The sequence below is a fragment of the Myotis nattereri genome (assembly GCF_964212035.1).
Source record: "Myotis nattereri genome assembly, chromosome: 21".
NCBI lineage: Eukaryota > Metazoa > Chordata > Mammalia > Chiroptera > Vespertilionidae > Myotis > Myotis nattereri.
The window spans coordinates 5,368,038-5,383,403 of NC_138097.1; the positions used below are offsets into that span (position 1 = coordinate 5,368,038).

General features: G+C 45.9%; 1 pseudogene across 1 annotated transcript; it reads right to left on the minus strand.

Moving 5' to 3' along the window:
* Nucleotides 1-6,591: 6,591 nt before the first annotated feature.
* On the minus strand, nt 6,592-13,663 carry LOC308535775 (ornithine aminotransferase, mitochondrial-like; annotated as a pseudogene). Its single transcript has 4 exons — nt 13,505-13,663; nt 12,037-13,134; nt 8,425-8,513; nt 6,592-6,662 (listed from the first exon to the last, which is right to left on the minus strand). The product of its transcript is annotated as an ornithine aminotransferase, mitochondrial-like (transcript).
* Between the last annotated feature and the right edge of the window lie 1,703 nt (nt 13,664-15,366).

Below are 15,366 nucleotides of genomic sequence, written 5' to 3' on the forward strand. Positions count from 1 at the left end.
GGAATGCGACTTCTGGGTTACTGGAGCTTTCTTAGAAGCCCTGCCATGTGACTCTCCTTGTACAGATACTCTGTGATCAGAACAGGCCTCTTCCTCATCCTTTTTATGCCAACAACCTGAAAACAGAAAAATGGTGAGCAAATGAATGAAGACTGCGGTGACAGGGGGAAGTTCCATTACAAAAGTATGTTGCCCTTGACACTTTGGCTCCATGCAATTTTCTGAAGAGATGTGCAGGAAGCATTAATAAGAGGCTTCTGTGAAATTCTGGGCCTCCGAAGATCATAAAAGTAGGCAGACCATACCAGGAATATGACACAAAGATGGCAAGCACCACATGGAAGAGAGGTAAGACTTCCAGGCCCTCCTTAGACTAACAGTGATCGGTAGGGCTTGTCTGCAGGTCACATAGGCAAGCTCTGCAGAATTTTGCTTATGTCTTATTTCAAGAATAATTCAATAAATGAGTAGCTGGTGTTTGAAACCTACTTAAGCATGTATGTGCACTTCAGAACACATGTGTAAGTCAGTGTTAAAGAATACTGCAGATGCAGCAATGCAGAGGAACAGGTGATGTAAAAATGCCACAAAGGTTAACATAGCCCAAAGCCAGGTGAAATGACATGTCAGAAAGAGTAAAATGGATAAAAGATAAGGTAGAAGTGTGGTGTAGCCAGTGGCACCTGAATCTGAACACTGATGGAAAGGAGTTGGTTCCTGGTATGAAGGAGGGTCTTACAAGATCAGCCCATGGTTCATGCAAGTAAAAACCAAAATATGGCAGACAGTCACCCAGGAATTTAGCTATAGGAAAGGGGCAGAAGTGGAAGCCATGGATATGAATATAGTCACCCTCCCAGGAAGAGAAACAGCAGGTGGGATCAGTTAAGCTGTCTGTAAGATCCTTGACTCCCAGAAACTTCTGGCACTTCCAGAGTCAACTGTTGTAAGAGAAGTTTGTGGAGTGTATTGCTCAGGGCTCTCCACAGTGTTCAGCACTGGCAGCCACGGCACATTTGAAAAGACAGTGAGGAATATTTGTAGAACCCATGGTCTGTCTGTGAGAGATAGAGTGCTATGCCTGGAGAATAATGTGAGAGAGAACATCACCTCAGGACACTGGGAGAATGTGAAGTTCTTATCTACAGATGCTACAAGTGCAAACACTTCCAGCATCACACTGCAGTACAGATGTCTCTGAGCCTCATCAAGAAGACCCCACTCCTGAGAGAAGGCAATGCCCACATCCTCAAAGTTCATATCCTATCATAACAGGGACAATACAGACCATGATCAGATTCTCTCCTAACATTCCAAGTCTGTCATACCCATCTGCCCAATCTACTCCCACATCAGAGAAAATACCAGGCCTTGGTCCCATTAAAGTCAATCTTTCCTTATAGTCCTACTAATGCTGTGTATTCCCACAGCAATAAAGAGAGTTGAGCAGATAGAAGATACCTGTGCTCTGGGTCTCAATGTGAGTCACACTACCCCGTCTCAATAACAGTGAGTGTCAGGTGTTAGGGTAATGAGAGCTGTTGCATATAAAGGGAATGTGAGAGAACCAAGATGGCGGCATAGGTTAACGCCGGAGTTTGCTGCTTTGAACAACTACTTCAAAAGTGAAACCAGAAAACGGAAGGGACATCACCCAGAACCACAGGAACGCTGGCTGAGTGGAGGTCCTATAACTAGGAGGAAAGAGAAACGCATACGGACACTCAGAGGAGGCGCAGTGCTGAAGTCAAATTCTGAGGTGCGGAGTGCGCGCGCGCGGAGCGGGCTGGCGGCGGAGGGTGCGGTTGGTGTTTTCAATCAGGAGGGAGTCGCAGACTCTGAGCTCCAGATACAGGCGAGTCTTTAGGGACCCAGACTCAAACGGGAGAAGCGGGACTGTCTGGCTTCGGTCAGAGCGAGTGCAGCTTTCTCTCCGAGGTTTGCAGCCGTTGCTGGGACTCAGAGAGTTAGAGCCCCTGGGGACAGGACTGAGAGCCGCCATAACTGCTCTCTCCGGCCCACCCTGTTGATCCTGTGCGACCCACCCTGCCCAAGCCCTGCACAGAGGCATTTGCCGGATAGCCTCAGGCAAAGGCTGGATTAGCACCTCCCTAGAGGACAGAAGTTCTCTCACTGCTGACACAGCTGATTCTCATAGCCACTTGGCCTGGAGGTCAAACCCTCCCTGGTATTAGCTACAACAATCAAGGTTTACAAGACTGCGAACAAAGACCACTAGGGGGTGCACCAAGGAAGCAAAACAAAATGCGGAAACAAAGAAACAGGACAAAATTGTCAATGGAAGATATAGAGTTCAGAACCACACTTTTAAGGTCTCTCAAGAACTGTTTAGAGGCCGCCGATAAACTTAATGAGATCTATAAGAAAACTAATGAGACCCTCGATCTTATATTGGGGAACTACCTAGAAATTAAACATACACGGACTGAAATAACGAATATTATACAGACTCCCGACAGCAGACCAGAGGAGCGCAAGAATCAAGTCAATGATTTGAAATGCGAGGAAGCAAAAAACACCCAACTGGAAAAGCAAAATGAAAAAAGAATCCAAAAATGCGAGGATAGCGTAAGGAGCCTCTGGGACAGCTTCAAGCGTACCAACATCAGAATTATAGGGGTGCCAGAAGATGAGAGAGACCAAGATATTGAAAACCTATTTGAAGAAATAATGACAGAAAACTTCCCCCACCTGGTGAAAGAAATGGACTTACAGGTCCAAGAAGCGCAGAGAACCCCAAACAAAAGGAATCCAAAGAGGACCACACCAAGATACATCATAATTAAAATGCCAAGAGCAAAAGATAAAGAGAGAATCTTAAAAACAGCAAGAGAAACAAACTCAGTTACCTACAAGGGAATACCCATACGACTGTCAGCTGATTTCTCAACAGAAACTTTGCAGGCCAGGAGGGAGTGGCAAGAAATATTCAAAGTGATGAATACCAAGAACCTACAACCAAGATTACTTTATCCAGCAAAGCTATCATTCAGAATTGAAGGTCAGATAAAGTGCTTCACAGATAAGGAAAAGCTAAAGGAGTTCATCACCACCAAACCAGGATTATATGAAATGCTGAAAGGTATCCTTTACGAAGAGGAAGAGGAAGAGGAAGAAAAAGGTAAAGATACAAATTATGAACAACAAATATGCATCTATCAACAAGTGAATCTAAGAATCAAGTGAATGAATAATGTGATGAACAGAATGAACTGTTGATTATAATAGAATCAGGGACATAGAAAGGGGATGGACTGACTATTCTTGGGGGGGAAAGGGGTGTGGGAGATGCGGGAAGAGACTGGACAAAAATCGTGCACCTATGGATGAGGACAGTGGGTGGGGAGTGAGGGCGGAGGGTGGGGCGGGAACTGGGAGGAGGGGAGTTATGGGGGGGGGGGAAAGAGGAACAAATGTAATAATCAGAACAATAAAGATTTAATTAAAAGAAAAAAAAATGTTATGTGTCTAAAAAAAAAAAAAAGGGAATGTGAGTGATTCGGCACCGCTCTTTTTGGGTAATATGCTCTCAATTATTCCTCCAGGACACCAATAAACATGGCATCACACTTCACCTTTCTGACTCCAAACCCAGATTGCAGAGTCCATTACATTTCACTACATCATATTTCTTCACATAATTCTTTGAACCACACTCCTCTCAAGCAGCTTCATTCCAAGAGGCACAAACTCACTGGTAACACAAATATGCCGTGACAAGCACATGTTGTTTCCTAATTAGCTTCTTTTTCAAAATTCTAATTTATCATCTCTATAATGTATTTCCCTCTTACCGTCTCCCTTCCTCATGCCAGTGGAGGTTTTCAAGCACAGGTGACACTGATGTCTGCTATCTCATTCCTGTTGATCACTGGGGAAGCCCTCAGCAAGAAACAGCAGTTCAGTGTGTGTGTATATTATTTACTATATATCATATAAGCTCTTCATCTGGCATGTAGAACCAATGCTGCTCTTTTCAGGAATTACCCCAAAATTCCCCATATCATACCGTCCAGTCCCCACCAGAAATGGAATTACCCTTCTTTCATTCTTACGTCAATATCAGGTCCCTGCGGTCCATGAATGCACATACCCTCTCCAAGTGCACACCACTTTTTTCTACCACACCTGTCTCACACCTGCACTCCCACATCCTAAGCACCCATAGTCATCCCCTTGACCTCATACTCATTATTGAGCATGCGTGACCCAGATAATGCCTAGAAAATTCAAACTGGGTGATGTACCACCCATAATCTCAAAGTTCACAATCATAAAGGAAGCATTGTGTCCTGCTCTGAAGATTTCCATCGCTGATTTTTTTTTCCTTCCACATCTCCTAATATGACCCACATCAGATCTCAGATATTCAGAGCCCACCTTCACTGTTACTGCACTTGATGTCTCTTCACCAGTCTCAGCCTTTCATCACTTATGGCCCTCTACCCCATGCTCAGTGAGTCTCAGAGATGAGCACTCACGCCCCTAAACAATTCCACCAAACTGACTGAAACAACCCACCCAGCCACAGCAATGGTAACCAAAAACCCCAGTAAGTGTTTCTAGAAGAAAATAAGCACCAACCACAGTCTCATCTTGTTTGAAATACTCTTTGGCATCCAATTCAAAACAAACAAACAAACAAACAAACAAACCAATAAAGGTGATCTACAATTCCTATCTGGTCTATACATTTTCCACTACATTTAAGGAAGTCTTCCTACTGAACGGCTCATCAGAATTCTAGGTGCTCTTGAACGGCTCTCTGAAATACCCTAACAGGCCAAGAAATAAAAGTTTTTGTATCTCCTTTGAACATAACACTTTCTACTATGAATTTCTCTGTCTGAGTTGATGGTGCTTTCAAACATTGAGGTGCTAAATCCAAGCCTCAATGACAACTCTGACTCTTACCTCTCTGTCTCTCTCAGCCTCACATTAGAAAATCCAGGTGGCCACACCTAAATCACCGATCCGGAATGCAACTGCTCCTTCCATCTCCACAGCCACCATCATGAGCCAGTTACCATCACACTCACCCAGTCTATCACAGCTGCTGCCTTCCTAGTCTTTCTACCTCCTCCCTCATAGGCATATTGATCATCATGCTGCAGCCACAAGGAGGCAAATGAGACCTGGGTCAGATCACCTGCCTCCACTACTGCAAATCTCCCATTGCTCCCATCACCTGCAGAGCAGACTTCCAAGTTGTCACAAGCTCATCTAGATCTGATTTTAACCCATTTTTACTACTTCCCTTTTTTAAAAAAAAGAGGATGCCTGCAAGCCCCTGAACTGCTTTGGTCTTTACTCCATGTGTTTACACCAGGGGTCCTCAAACTACAGCCCGTGGGCCACATGCAAATACAAATACTGTATTTGTTCCCGTTTTGTTTTTTTACTTCAAAATAAGATATGTGCAGTGTGCATAGGAATTTGTTCATAGTTTTTTTTAAACTATAGTCTGGCCCTCCAATGGGCTGAGGGACAGTAAACTGACCCCCTGTATAAAAAGTTTGAGGACCCCTGGTTTACACGTTCTTGGAGGAATTCCCACATTGCCAAAATCAGGGAGCACATCATACAACACAGTCTCATCTTGTTTGAAATACTCTTTGGCATCCAATTCAAAACAAACAAACAAACAAGCAAAACAAACCAATAAAGGTGATCTACAATTCTTATGTGGTCTATACATTTTCCACTACATTTAAGGAAGTCTTCCTACTGAATGGCTCATCAGAATTCTAGACGCTCTTGAATGTAGACCTGAACTTTGGATTCTGAGCTTAGTGTGTTTTAAAGGTTCCCAGGCCCAAGGGCTGGAAGAGTGGCAGGACAGTCCCAGGACTCCACTATCTCCGAGGCCACAAGAGTGTGAGGCCCTGAAATAAGCTACACAAATCAGTACCCCTAAACGATTCTTCATTTGCAGCAATCTGTGAAAACTAAAGGTCTGTTGAGAACTTGGCAACCACCATCAGGATTCATGGCTCTGCCTGTCAGAACCTTTCCCCAGCCCCTGGAGATGACCGCATTATATCAGGGCCTCAGTCCTAAGGGCACAATCTTGCCGTGTTGGCTATCTTTCAAGGGACTTCTGCTTCCTGTCTCCAACTGGGATCCTCTCGCTTCTAGGTTCATTCCCAGCAGTTGGGAAGAGTTTAAAACTCTATTTCAGACAATGTCCCTCTTTTATTCTCCACCATCGATGGCCCTAGGATCCTGAAAATTAAACGGAAACTTCTCACCAAATACTTTGCCTCGTCTTCTCTGTTGCCTTTAGATACAAAACAAGGCCAGGATTCCCGAGTCCTCCCAGCTCAGCCACACCAACCAAAATCTTACAGGGTGGCACTGCAGCCTGTCACCCTCTTTCTCACATCACACCACGTATCACCCACAAGTGACTCACTGTTCTGGACTCAGTGACCTGGGTTTCAGGATCCGACAGGCACCGGCAGGCAAGGATGGAGGGTAAATGGAGTGAGGCTGAGTAGAAATCTTCAAGCAAAACAGAGTCTGGGACGCACATAGTCCTCAATGCTGACTGTTGCTGCTCAACAAGCTTCAGACAAACCACTGCACCGTGGGGACAGTGCCTCTGAAGCCTGGTCCTAGTTGGGACCCAGCGCTGGAGCCTACAGGTTAACAGAACAAAAAGGTAAAAGTGAGTACCTGGAAGCAACACCCAAACCAATCAGCACTGGATAAGACCCCTGGCCTGGACTTCAATGGGCTAAATGCAGCCATAATTAGGCACGGTGCACTTTGGGTAACTTACTTTTTCAGGCCCAACAGGTGGAATTTAGCTCTCAATCACTGACTGATCATCACAAATACTGGTGTTGGGGACTCCCGGTGGTGCTGGAAAATGACAAATTTAGGATTTGGGGGCTGGTCACAGGTTGCATGACCCCACACACAGGCTTACACCCAGAAAAATTGGCTTGTGCCTCACAAGGAATCTAACTGGTAACCTTTCTGTGCATGGGACTACACTCAACCAACAGACCCACTCCAGCCATCAGATATTTTATTTTTATCAAAACATCCTATTATTAATAGAAAAATCAGGATAGGAGAAAATGTACATAATCCTCTCCTAGTTGTTTAAAAACAAAATTTTAAAGGGTACACGGCCAAGAAGTTGACCTTTCCTACATTGTCTGCATGTTTGCAGTCATCACACATTGTGAAACTATGGAGGTAAGAGTTACTGAATGTTTACTACACGTGCCAAGCCCTGGATTCAATGCTTTACATGAATTATTTCAACATAAATTGCATAATTATAGAGTTAATAAAAGGCAGGACTGGAAGACAAACCCATGTGTCTCTAACAACAGAGTTCTGGCTTCTACTGTTAGGCTCTGTAACTATTAGGATTGGCTAGATGTTGTTATAAATTACAAACAGACCCAAAGATTTATTGGTTTTTATATTAAAGAAGGTATTTTTCTTATTCATGCCACATGCTCTCCCTGATTCTCCTTGGACTTGTATAAAGAGAAGCCACCACATACATACCTCCTGGATATATCAGAGATGTACAGAGATGGTGGCAAGTCTCGGTGCTTCCAGACTTTTCTGTTAGCAGTGACAGGCTTCACGCTCAACACATTTCATTGGTCAAAGCACTTCACAGGGCTGCAGCAAATTCACGTGGTCAGGAGGGAAGTCTGACATACTTGATGGCCATATTCATGTCACTACATGGGGCCAGCCTCTCTTGGGGCTGTGTATGGGCGAAGAAGAGCAGTGAAGATTGGTAGGAAGTGATAGTGGAAATTAGTTCAGGAGGTTCACTTTCCCCTCATCCAGGTGTGTTTTGTCCCAGAGCTGCCCACGACCACCTCTGTCTAGATTCCAAGGAGTGAACTTCAATAAGAGGAATTTGGTCAGAAGTCATTGGCCATGAACTCAGAGCCCACTTCTGAGTGTGACCTTTAAGAAATCCCTGGCTGCCTCGGTTCCCCCACTATGTTCGAGGTGAAGATCCACATGTTAAGAAGGTTTATTGGAAGGTACAGGACTGCAAGCATTCCAGCATCCATGTACTTTGAAATTAATATCAGTCACTACTCTGTCTCCGAGTCTCTTTATCATTTGCATAGCTCAGGTGAGGGCTCCGTCAGGTGGGGCTGAATGTAAACATGCTGACATTAACATCAATGTTGGTCCTAGGTTCCCATTCATTTGTGCCTGAACCTGTGCTAAATGTGGTCCCTCCATTGTTCTCTTCATCCCCATTGGAGGGAGCACTGGGCCTAATTTTCCCTCCTTGTCTCAATGTTCCTGAGTGTCCAAGCTCACCCAGTAAATGATGAGAGTCCAGAGGTCATCAAGTGATGCTCCGAGCAACCCCAGGCACCTTCCTTATTAGGTGTCAGAATAGCTTACACACGGGCAATGGATTGACCTTCTCTTCAGGGACCAGGAGGACTACCTGAATATCCCAGCCTTCTCCAGGGGTATCCAGGTCATCATTCCTAAGGGGGAATTAGGGTCCTAGGATTCTTCACCCTCAGATTTCCCCCATATGCACCCATCCAGTGATTCCTTTTCAGGGATTCAGGATCTTCCAGATTCTCCTCAAAGGCTTAGAGTCCGCCAAAAACAGTGCCTCCACAGGCTATTCTTCCATTCTGCCACCAGTCTTTCCCGATTCTCCAACTTCACGCAGCCTGCAGTTCTATGTCACTTCACTTCATCCATCCATGAACCTGAGATGGGACCTAAAGGGGTATAACAGTGGCTTGGAAGAGAAGGGGCTCAGCCTGGGGAGCAGAGAAGAACATATTGTGTTCTAAATCACCCCTTTGGAGATTGCCTATGCATTTTCCTGTTGCTGGGGTGCACACATACAATCTCACAGGGAACATGCAGACATCATAAGCACACAAATGCACGGGTACAGAACACCCCCAGGCGAAGATGGGCTCTCAGGTGCAGGGCTTGTGGCCAGGCTCACACAGACCCAGACTATAGACTCGGACATCACTTTGAGGGGAATACACAAATACACACAGATAAGAACACATGGGAACAAGACAGCGTCAGGATGCACACCCACACACACAACGGACACACACAGGCACACACCAGAAGGGACATACGTGGACACAGTAGACAGACACAAAGAAAATAAAAAACAGAGATACAATCAGGAACACTCAAAGGGGCAGCAATTCACACATACAACCAACACTGACAAGCAAAGCAACACTCCCCTTAATGCTGAGTCATACTAATACACTGTTTTGAAGGAAACATTAAGAACTGAGGTGCTGCTGAAACCGGTTTGGCTCAGTGGATAGAGCGTCGGTCTGCGGACTGAAAGGTCCCGGGTTCGATTCCGGTCAAGGGCATGTACCTGGGTTGCGGGCACATCCCCGGTGGGGGATGTGCAGGAGGCGGCTGGTCGATGTTTCTCTCTCATCGATGTTTCTGACTCTCTATCTCTCTCCCTTCCTCTCTGTGAAAAATCAATAATATATATTTAAAAAAAAAAAAGAACTGAGGTGCTTTCTTAAAGAGGTAGTACAGTGGGTTGGAGAATCATCTCATAATGCACCTCCCCCCCCACACACACAGACTTACACAATAGATTGTGGATTTGATCCCTGGTTGGGGCATGTATGAAAGGCAACTGATCCATGTTCCTCTATCATTAATGTTTACTTATTTCTCTCCCTGTTTCTCTTTATTCTTTATCTAAAATCAATAAACATATCCTCAGCTGAGGATTAAAAAAGAGAAATGTATTGAATTTTCAAGAACATAGCATTAAATCCAGAGCAATCTCTCTAGAACAGTTTTCAGAGAATCATCTGAATGCAGTCAATGTGTCTTCTTTTACCTGGGAGGCTAACAGAATCACTATCGCTGATCTCAGAAAAACCCCACATAATTAGTGTCATAGTCATGATCCCCTCCTTGCTTTCATTTAACCACTAAAATATGATGGTTTGTGAATAAAGTCATCCCTTCATTTCCATAACTTAGGTTAGACTTTGAGTGATAAAAATTAACTTATCTTAGTAGAAGCTGTTTCTGAGGGATTCCAACATAACTTTAGGCACTGGAGTGAGTAGAGCCTAATTCTCCCTCTAGGTCCCATGTGGCCATGCACCCCCTGTAGATAACTAGAACCTAGAGGTCGAGGAGTGATGCTCTGAGTAGACCCAGACATCTTCCTCTATTAGTTTTCAGCTTAGCTTTCACATGGGACAACCTCTCCAGGGATGTCCAGTTCCTCATTATTAGTGGGGACTTAGGAGCCTAGAAGTCTTCCCCTCAGCTATCCCCCATATGCACCCATCTTCACATTCCTTTCCAAGGATCCTGGATCATCCAGCTACTCCAAGAAGGCACAGTCTTCCACAAACATTTCCAATCCACGCTCTATACCTCCTGTCTGTCATCACAGTCTGCCCCAATTCCCCACCTTGCTACAGCCTGAGGTTCTTGGCCCTGTGCTTAACTCATACCCGAGATGGGACCTCCAGATGCCTCAACGAGCAGGAGAATAAGGGGCTCAACTGGTGGTGGGGAAGAAAAGCAGGTAGTCCTCTACATCTCCTCTCCTTCAGGAAATGCTTGTACTTCAGAATGGTCTCACCATTAAAAACACAGAGCACCATTTCCTGGAGAATCCATGCTACCTCCAGACCTGGTTGGGCAGTGGTATTTTTAATGAAATGAAAATGGAAAATTACCCAGAAATGCAAAAATAGAGAGATTGAAACAATGCTCGTGGGGCTTAGGAGAGTGTATGGGCTCCTCAGAGGTCGGTGAACTCATTTGAGGGCCTCAAGTATTAGGGGCTGCTCCAGAATGCCTGGGAGGGATCTGGGCTCCTCAACTACCTGAATCCAAAATAGCCCAATCTCCACCCCTGGCTGGAAGGTGCTGAGACCACAAAGCCCATGTCCAGTCCCGGAGCTTTTCCCAGCCACTTAGGGTTTAGTCTCAGGGAGCACAAATGCCATGATTACCTGTGGATGACTCAGCTCAGCCCCAGTTCCCCACCCTCCACACTGACAGCAGGGTCCCTCCCCTCCTGTCCTCTCCCTCACTGTGTGCTCTGCCCTCATGAGAACCCTCATGGCTGGTTCACCACAGGGTCCCTGCCTGGTCTGTGATGGTGTTCGCATGTGTTGACTCGTTTTGTAAAAATCACACAAATATATTGATGAGAGAGAAAGAGAGAGAAGAATAGGGAGAGGGAAACACCCATTTTGTGTTCCACTAATTTTATACATTGTTTGATTCTTTTTTTAATATAAGCTTTATTTTAAATGTAAAGAAAAACTGAAAGTAAGTATTTTTTTTACAAATTATACCAACATTGAAAACGTAATTTGGGAATGTTGAACATTAGTTCTCAATTCAAAATAATGACGTCTTGGTGTTGGCTAATGTAAAGTTTATTTAAACCTAGGACTTTATAAAGCTTAACCATTTCATCCTTCCTAAAATTCAGTGATTATGATTCAATTTGATAAGGTTAAAGCAGTCTTCTATGTAAAACCCCATATAACTTTTTGAAATACAATATATTTACTCCAGCGAGGAAATGATAAAAACCTGTAAAAACCACATGGGACTTGCCGAAAAGGCTGCCTACATACAGAGAGAGCATTTCGCCTCAGCACACACACGTGATCAAACAGACTCCCTCACGTTCTCTTACACAGCCACCTGCGTGGTTATAAATGCCGCTCTAGCATGTATGAACTGAAAATAACATGTTTTAAAAGGTCCCTGAAGACACAGGGGAGTGGAATGAGCCCGCGCTGAGAGCAGCACCACACAGGCTGTTATGAGGATGTGGCCAAGCTGCCATCCCAGCTGGCTCCGCCCCCGGGGAAGCAGGCCCCGCCCTCAGGGAAGCAGGCCCCGCCCCCAGGGAAGCAGGCCCCACCCCACAGGGAAACAGGCCCCGCCCATGGGAACAGGCCCCGCCCCATGGGAACAGGCCCCGCCCTCAGAAAGCCAGCGGAGGCGAGCCCAGAAAGACTGATGATCTTGTTGATGATCTCCTCGGCCTCCTGGACCTCGTCCTCCTTGATGACCAGCGGAGGCGGAACCTGATGATGTCGCCGTGGGTGGGCTTGGCCAGAAGTCCATTATCTCCAAGGCGCAGGCGCACCTTCCAAGCATCGGAATCTCTGGTGACGATGGCGTTCAGCAGCCCCTTCCTGCGCACGGCGGTCACGATGTCCGAGGGCAGCTTCCTGAGCTCGTTCTCTTCTTCCAAAACCTCGCGGGGGGCAATGGCCCCGCGGCTGCCCAGGGGGTTGCCCCCGTGCGTGGAGCCGCGGTCCCGGGCTGGATGGTCATCATGATCTCATGGTCACACAGCGCCGCCCACACGGGGTACAGGCCACCGGAAAGGGCCTTGCCCAGGAGGCCGAGGTCAGGCCTGACGTTTTCATGGCCGACCGCCAGCCACCGGCCAGTCCTGGCCAGTCCCGTCTGGGTCACATCCAATAAACAGGACCTGGTGGGGGGCGCAGAGCTCGCGCACACCCATCAGGCAGCCTGGGTCGGGACAATGACGCCCGCCTCGCCCTGAATGGATTCGACCATGAACGCTGCATCTTTTGGATCCTGAAGAGCACTCTCGAGAGCAGGCAGGTCGTTGTAGGGAATGGTCTCGAACCCCGGCATGAGGGGGCCAAAGCCGTCGTCGCTGCTGGGGTCCATGGAGCTGGAGATGGCACACAGAGTCCTGCCCCAAAAGTTTCCAGCTGCGAAGACGATCTTGGCTTTGTCATTGGGGATGCCCTTCACGGTGCAGCCCCACCACCGCGCTAGCTTGCAAGCGGTCTCCCCGGCCCCACCCTGTGCTCATGGGGAGAACCTGGTGGTAGTTGAGCTTCGTGATGATCTCCGTGGCCTCGCCCGGCACATTGTTGTAGGAGGGCCGCGAGGTCGGCGTCAGCTTCTCCTCCTGGCTCTTCAGGGCATCCACGATCTTGGGGTGGCAATGCCCTTGCTTGACGGCGCTGTGCGCACTCAGGAAATCAAAGCATTTCCTGCCTTCCGCCTCCCACAGGGAAATACCTGTCCCTCTCTCCAGGGTGAGTGGTAAGGGGTGGTAGAGTGTCCCAAAATTCACGCAAGATTTGAATTTTGCATGGGCATTAACAACAACAAAAAGTAAAAGCCTAATTTTACTTGGTTTATTGAATCAGATTCTAATATCTGTTACCCTGTGACTTCAATCCCTTCAATTTGATAAGCATTACCAAGTACCAATGATGGCCCAGGAGCAGGGACAATGAAGACCAATGAAGACCACGGGTTTGCGTATGTGCCAGCAAAGCCGTGGAGGCCATTTACCTGATGTGCTATTCCATCCATAACCCTATACTGTATACTTTATGAATCAATAAAAAATTTACAATTTTTAATTATAAACCTGTTTTCTACCAAAATTACTTCTTGCGTGAATTTTGGGACACCCTTTAGTTGTGAGCGCCATACTTGGCTTCCCGTTCAAAATCGTCCTCAGACGATAGACGGCCTTGGACCATCTTCTTAGTCGCCACTGATGTAGCAGAAGCCACTGGCGTGTGGGCGCCCCGCAAAGCCCCGCCACAGTCTGCAGACAAGCTAGCTTGGAAAGCATTGTGTCCTTGGAGCAGGAATCCCACCGCCCAGCTACCCTTTCTTCCCGTGGTTCAGACCGAAATGCAGATTGTTCAGCCTGGATCCAGGGACGATCTGCTGGGTCCAATAAGCCCTGGTGGCGCCTCCGGCTCCGGAACCAGCAGCTACGTCTCGGTGGCAGCACATTGTTTGATTCTTGCATGGAGCCTGTCAGAGGATGGAACCCACAACCTTGGCACTACTGAGATGATGCTTTAATCAACTGAGCTCTCTGGCCAGGGAGAAACTTATCGGGGGTTTTTAGTAAAATAAGTCACTAATGTATCTGAGAATGGATAGATACCAGAACCACTGGGATGAGAGATAGTGATGGAAGGCAACGGCGATTCTCGGTTCACGCATCCCGGAACCAGAGAGGAGGGAGCCTGATTCTGGGTTGTGTCACCTGACAACTGCCCTCTCATAATCCAGGACCCCTCAGCAGATATCGGAGAGCTGGTTTCGGCCCGATTCCCTGCAGGCCAGGCTGCAGGACCTCACCTGCCAGAGGAATCCCACTCACTCCACAGACACCCTTGAAGCCAAGGCGCTGCCCCAGGTGCGGCCTAAAGGGGAGGGACTGGGGAGGTTTGCACTAGGGTGCGAGGGACCTCACTTGTCATTTTCTAATTAATTTCCTTTCAATGTGCACAAGTCCATACCCCCAGTCACTAGTAAAATATAATGATATACTACTGAAGTATCTTATATCCACGTTCAGTGCCATCATTTTGGCAGTATGAATGTGGTGGTGATATTTACACCAGGAACGTTTTCAACTACTACAAACCTAGACTTCAATGTATCATTAAATGCTTAAACTTAAAGAACACTGGTGGAGAATTAACAATGCAGATTAAATGTATAAGTGTATGGTACAAGTGGGCTATAAATCATACATAGGGTAAAAACTGAGAAAAACCATTTTGTTTATAGAATTCCAAAACCAAGAATTCCATATGGCCAAAAAATCAGTCGAGTATCTGAAGACTGAGTGAAATTCAAACATATGTCGTAGAGGCTGCACCACCTCCTATTGGTTAGAATAGAATAATAAATTAACTTTAAAAGTAAACAAAAAATACTGAGCATTTTAACAAAGAAGATAAAGACAGTGAAAGAAATACACGAAGAAATAATCACCATCAAACATTTTCATGGAAATTACGTTGAAACAAAAGCGAATTAACAGTACACTCATTGATGGGGCTAGTACTTAAAAAGATTAACCTTTGCATGTGCTGGCAGAGTTGTATAGAATTTTCTGGGTGGGTGGGAAGGCAAAGTGATTGACCATTTGAGGTCACAGTTCCATATATGTTGAAATGTACCACATTCACTGACACTGGAACAATTTAAGACATACATCTGTAGAAAGAATGGAATACAATATTCTGAGCTGTTTTATTTATAAAACCCCAAACATAGAAATAATTCAAATCATAGGCAGCTCAGTAGTAAAAGTGGTTATCCATAGAATACAATGTTTTCTAGAAATAAAAAATTAACTATTTATATAAACGTTCGTGTTAAATCTCAAACTATCTGTGTAGCATGAAGGAAGCCAGTGTTTGTTAAAGAGAATTCACCTTATAGTGCCAATAAAATTATGAAAAATATGAACTACTCTATTCTAAAGGAAGGTAAATCAATGTCTACATGGAGGGTTGGGGAAGCAGAAAT